The sequence below is a fragment of the Trachinotus anak genome, unplaced genomic scaffold (assembly GCF_046630095.1).
Source record: "Trachinotus anak isolate AG129_WGS33_773 ecotype Australia unplaced genomic scaffold, CSIRO_AGI_Tana_v1 ptg000019l, whole genome shotgun sequence".
Taxonomy (NCBI): domain Eukaryota; kingdom Metazoa; phylum Chordata; class Actinopteri; order Carangiformes; family Carangidae; genus Trachinotus; species Trachinotus anak.
In genome coordinates this window covers 7,057,022-7,063,897 of record NW_027273870.1, presented here as the reverse complement: position 1 = coordinate 7,063,897, position 6,876 = coordinate 7,057,022, and positions in this window count along the sequence as shown.

Here is a 6,876-nt window from a genome sequence, read left to right as displayed (position 1 = left end):
ATCTGAAATTCATTCATTTTACAATTTATGGAGTGTTTTAATAAAAGTACTTTTCCTTCTAATTGATATGAATATTTATTCACACAGTGACAGCTTTTAAACCATCTTAAAAAAAACAAAATAATAGAAAAATAAATGTTAATACAACTTTTCAGTTTAAATAACTTTGACAGAAAGTTTACAGAGCACAGTGTCATCTTACTGTTTGTCCTTGAAAACAAGAGGACGTTCGATGGACTGGTCGGACTTCAAGCTCACACATTCACTGGGCGTTGACTGTGGGGTCTTCGATCTGAAATTCATTCATTTTACAATTTAAGGAGTGTTTTAATACCAATTATTTTCCTTATAATTGATATGAATATTTAGTCACAGAGTGAAAACTTTTAAACCATCTTGAATATAACTAAATAAATTAAGAAAAAACAAAACAAAATACAACTTGAATCATATCTACAAGCAGAGAATGACATATAGAAATCCAGTCTTTGTGCTAAGCTATGATGACTGGCCATTGATGTTGTATGCTTCATATTTAGCATTCAGACATAAAGTTGCCACCAATGCTCTCATTTAAGCAAAACTAAATCATTTCAGTTTTAAATAACTTTGACAGAACGTTTACAGATCACAGTGTGTCCCATACTGATGTCATCTTACTGTTTGTCCTTGAAAACAAGAGGACGTTCGATGGACTGGTTGGACTTCAAGCTCACACATTCACTGGGCGTTGACTGTGGGGTCTTTGATCTGAAATTCATTCATTTTACAATTTATGGCGTGTTTTAATAAAAGTAGCCTACTTTTCCTTCTAATTAATATGAATATTTATTTACACAGTGACAGCTTTTAAACCATCTTTAAAAAAAATAAATAATAGAAAAATAAATGTTAATACAACTTTTCAGTTTTAAATAACTTTGACAGAAAGTTTACAGATCACAGTGTCATCTTACTGTTTGTCCTTGAAAACAAGAGGAGGTTCGATGGACTGGTCGGACTTCAAGCTCACACATTCACTGGACGTTGACCATGGTGGCTTCGATCTGAAATTCATTTATTTTACGACTTTTAAACCATCCAAATACAACTTACTAAATTAAAAAAAAAAATACAACTTGAATCATATCCACAAGCAGAGAATGACAAGTAGAAATCCAGTCTTTGCACTAAGCTCTGATTACTGGCTGTTGACGATAGCTTCACATGTAGCAAATAAATATAAAATTGCTATCAATCCTCTAATTTAACTCTTGGTAAAGTGTGAAACTATTCCTTCCTTCAACTATTCCTCAGAAAAAAAAAAAAACTTTAATTCAACCTGAATCATATCCACGAGCAGAAAATGGAAGGTGGGAATCAGCCTTTTTTGTGGTACACCCATATGTCATTGTGGTAAACAATAGTCCCCAGGAAAAGCAACTTTAATTTCTAATATAATGATTTATGTAATCCCCCTTTCTTTAAAAAAATGCCTCAGTTCAAGTCACAAATGATCAACTTTTCAGTGTTTGAAATATCTTCCTACCTTTTGCCCTTGTCCTTTGAGTGAGCAGGCATTCCTGATATCTTTTCGTCATGGAGTTTAGACACAGAATTCTTCACATTCATCCTGACAAATATTAAAGGAGTGAAATTACTTTGCTGATCTGACAGTGCATTTATCATCTGATATCCAGTTGTCAGTCTCATTGTATGCACAAAGTACAGAGTAATCTGTTGAGCGAAATTCAGCTGACTTAAAGACGAACAAGGTGTGTGTAACCAATTGAAAAGATTAATAGAAATATATCAGTTATGAATAGTACTGAGATGCTTAAATGTCATGAGGAAATAATAAACTCTTACTTTGCATCGTCCTCCTTCTCCATCAGTTTTTTGACTGAAGAGTCAGTTACCTTACACCTCCCTCTACCTTTGGACCATACAGCCACTGGACCTGCAAATGCATTTACAGTACAAGCCTGTTATCAAGTATCAAAAACTAAAATCAGTTGCAATAGAGTGTCATGCCAAAACTCAGCAATAACCATTTACAGCCAAATGTCAAGGCGATCAAAGTCTAATAGTAGGTTGGTAATTAATTTACTGGGTAATGTTCTTGAAGCATGATAGATCTGAAAATGTTCCATCACTTCTGGATTTAGGCAACATTAGTCACCATTTGGTAAAAAAAAAAATAATAATAAAATAATTATGTTTAAAAAGTACTATTATTTATCAATAATTTCCTTTGATTATTAAGCCTATTTTAAGATGTCTCATATATGGTTATAATTTGGTACTTGTATGAAGCACAGTATTTCACAGTATAGTATGTACAGTATTTGTAAGCTCAAAACATGTTTTGTAAAATCTGAATCTGTAAATTGATTATATTGTAAAAAGTACGTTGCTATCCAGTGAAAGTAATGTCCCTCATGTCCATGTGGTTCAGAAGTGTAATGTAAGCACTCAACTACAGGACAAGTACCCTAACCTTTTATTTAAGTACAATACCTAACATGGGGCACAGTGAGAGCCAGACATTAGATTAATGCCAAAAGTCAGTAAGTTGTGACAGGAACTGCACCTCCAACACAACTGAACACAACTGGTGTGTTTGTGATTGGGAAGGTGGTGAGGGATCATGTCATTGTCTCTGCATTAGTGACTCTGTTGGTCAGTAGAGGCAAAGTTTGAGGGGGGACACTGTAAATGTCTGTTAGCAGGAGTCTTTATACTCAACAACTGTAATACAAGTGAAATAACCAAGTTTAGAAAATAAAGTTACTTTGTTCTGTGTAGCATATTTAAAAACAAAAGGAGGTGAACCAAAGGGCTCTACAATCACAGCAGATGGATTAGTATTACAAGTATACATGAATAAAAGAGTAAATAGTACAAAGACATTAACAAAATTAATGCAAAGATAAATGAGAACTTAAAGCAAGATTTTTTTTAAAGAGGAGGTCTTTAATTTTGATTTAAGTTTGTCAGTGGTGGGACGGGATTTGAAGTGAGGTGGGAGACTTGTGCAGGAACAGAAATAGCATGGTCACATTTGCTTTTAAGGTATGAATGGGGGACTGAAATAGTTGTTTTGAGGATGACCTAAATGACCTGGGGGTAAAATATGGAATCAGTAATGTGGAGCTAAACCATTACGGGCTTTATAAACAAATAGTAAGATTTTTTAATTAATACTCTATTTCACTGGTAACCAGTGTGAGTGTACCAGAGCAGGAGTAACAGTAGGTAATCTTTCTGTTTGTTTGTTTGTTTGTTTGTTTGTTTGTTAAAAGTCTGGCAGCTGCATTTTGAACCATTTATATTGAGAAAGGGTGGAATGGTTCAAACCCATATAAAAGGAATTACAGTGATCAAACCGAGAGGTGATAAAAGCATGCCTGAATGTTTCCAGATCCTTCTGAGAAAAAAAATAAAAAACAGCTTTAATTTGGCTTTAAGAAGTCTGAGACCAGGTCTCCTCCAATTTACATAAAACTTTGCCCCTGACTGTAATGTGGGGATTTGAAGGATTGTTTGCTGTTGGTTCATGTAAATTTAAAAATATATATATTATTTAAATTTATTTGAGTCTGTGCTAAACCAGAGACAAGCTCCCACATGAAACTTCATATATTGCATACATAACATATGAAGTGAAAAAGACAATGTTTTGTCAGTATTGTCAGACTAATATAAACCAAGCATTCAAAATGGTTAATGGCTAAAAGAGGAAAAATAGCCTACCTGAAAGAATCGCCTGGTAAATCAATGCTTGGAGAGCTGAAACACAGCTGAGTGTGTTGAGTTAGAGAGCGGGGAACAAGATAAAAGGAAGAAGAAAATATTGCAAAATACCACAAAGGTAGAGTGACTGACCACTCCCCCATGAGTGTAATCTGTAACTAGTTGAGGCGGCAAAACTCTAAGACTCCTAGGCCTGTCACAAAACAGCACGTGACAATGTGTGGACACCAACGTGTGTGTGTGTGTGTGTTCAAGTTCAAGTTCCACAGACAATAAAATGACACACCAATACAACAATGGTACAATCTGTAATATGAAGAGTTATGAAATTTTCTTGTTGTTGATTTCACATGAATGTCTGAACAAAATATTTTAGTTCAGTCACAAAAACATCCAGAACTCATTCACATATTTCATGATTTCATTTGTAAGTTCGTCCAATTATAAAATGCAGTTTTTGTAGATCCTAAGGAAAACATAAAAGTAGAACAGAGGCGCGTCTATAGACACTGTAGAAATGTAATGTAATGATCAGTCTAGATCGCACAGATTACGGGTGTTTCCAAGAGCACCTGTTACTTTAGTTCATGTATGTCCAGCAGAGCAAAACAGATGATCCTCTTTATACTGCGGTAGTGGTGCACTTCAACCCTTTTGTGGTCAAAATGAGTATTACAAAAACAGTTTCAGTTTCATCTGTGAAAACAACCTCCAAAAGGCAAGTGAAAAGAAAAATTGGTGGTGGGTGGTTTCAATTAAAAATAAAAAATAAATTTTAAAAAAGCTGAAGAAAAGAAATTTTAAAAAAATATATGTTTCTCTTGCCTCTCAGGGTTTTTTTTCTGATGACAAAAAAATTTGCTTGCCCCTCAGGGCAGTAATAATAGAAATAATTAATAAAACATAGTTTGGTCAAGATGTTTATATGAGTGCATCAGTCCAATTTAGTTTTTATCCTACTGTATCTCACATCATAAATGGTAACATGCTAGCATCATCAAATGTGTTGTGCTTACACCGCCACACATTTGACATGAAATGCATAAAATGCTAAATTTCAGGGAAAATGTGTTTAACTGTCTTCAGGCAGCTGTACAACATTGGAAGAATCATTCATGTTCTGGTTTTTTTATTTATTTATTTATATATTTTATTAATTTCTGATTCAGATTTAAAGGTTACACCTTTAGCGTTTCGGGTCAAATTTGACCCATCTTAGAATTCATTAAGAAGCACTGAAAAAAAACTCATTATCATCCAGTATCCCATTTGTTCCAAACATCTCTTATGGGCACAAGTTTGTCTTCTCACAACAAGCCAATCTTTAGCATGATTTTCATTGTGAATGACAAAAAGTAGCCTAACCTGTTTCAGCATCCTATACACTAGAAGTGGTGTTACTGTTAGATTTCTGTGTGTTTTTATTATTACACAGTATCATTATACAATTATTGTAGTATTCTAGTACTATTATTTTTTGTGAAATGGGATCAAAATGTATTTTATCATATTTAGTAGGCCATTGTTGAGGGTGTAATGAAGTCTTTCTTTTGCTTTGAAAAAATAAAGGCATATTTCACATATTTAAACATGAAAAAGGGTCAAATTTGACCCAGACACAATAGAAGGGTTAAACACACCAATTGGCTGGAGGGTATTGAAATATTGAAATAGTTTATTTATATTATAATCTTTCTTTAAGTATTGCAGCATATTTGTTACAAGTATTTAGTTTGCTCCTGTCCCCCTAAGTGTCAGTAGAGTTTTATTCTGAGTACAGAGTCCACCCTTCTCCCAACTGTGCACCTTATGATCTGCAGTGGATACCAAAATACCACTCAGACAAACAAAGTGAATTTCAAGGTCAGAAAAAAAGGTCTGTCATTTCTACTTTCTTTGTTCTACTTACAACAAAAGAATACTGACATTTTGATAAAAGTTTAATGCAGTTGTTTATATGATGCTTAGATGTTTTGATTTTGCTATAAAGAGGGGGCAAACTATCTAGCCGCTTTCCTAACGAGGACATAATTACATTTAAATTTTGTCCGCTATGTCACAATGTGGAGTTTTAACACAGTGTATCAATCACATTGTGTGTTGAAATAAATTTGAAGTATGTGAGGCTGAGACTTTTTCTTGTACCTTTCTGAGGAGTAGTGTGAATGTACATGAAGCAGCTCCCACACAGCAGAAGGGCCAGACTGAGAACTCACCACCTACCTGTTTGAGTGGGTGGGGTAATGAAGATTCTAGATAGACAGGCAGGAGAATACACAGAGACACGCACATAGATGTATGTGTGTGTGTGTGTGTGTGTGTGTGTGTGTGTGTGTGTGGGCTGAGGACTCCATCTTCCACACCCACCTGTGGCTGACCATCACTGTCCTTTGGAGTCTCTATTTATACACCAAGCATCAAATCTAGTCAAAGTTCTCAGTTTTTGAGAAAGGAATTTGTTTAGTTTTACATAGTGAGTCTGGGATCTCAGTGGCTTGCTTGGTAAAAAAATCAATCAATTAAAAATCTAATGTTTTATCCAAACCACTTTACATTTAGCTCTTTATTCAACCAGCAGCATCAGTACAATTAGAATTTGGAAGTGAGCGAATGGAGCCCAGTTGAAAATAAAATGTTTTGCCTGTTGTTTAGACAAAAAAGCAATTTTGTCTCATCTTAAATTATATAGTAACATGTCATTTTTTCAATCCATTCCCTCCCAAATTTTTGTGTCATTGTCAGGAGCATTCACCATTGTTTGACCATTACAGTAGTTATAAGAATCAAGGCACCTGTAAATGTCCGCTGTTGGGTCATGAAGCAAGGATACCGGGAAACAACACGAACTACACTTCCCTCCATGTTGCTGGTGGGTCACATCTTATTCCTCAAGGCAAAGATCTCAGCTGCACTGTTTCAAGGCATTGCATCAACCAAAATGGCTCACCAAATCAGCAGAGCAAGTTGTGCATGTGGCATAAGAGCTGACTGGTACTGATCAGCTGACATTCTGAAGTATAAAGTAAAGCTGCACTAAGTGTATGCATGTGTTGACTTTACACTGTGAGAATGATAAATGGATAAATAAATGTGCTGTAAAGTATTGCACATTAACATTTGCATGTCTCCAACTGTTCAGTT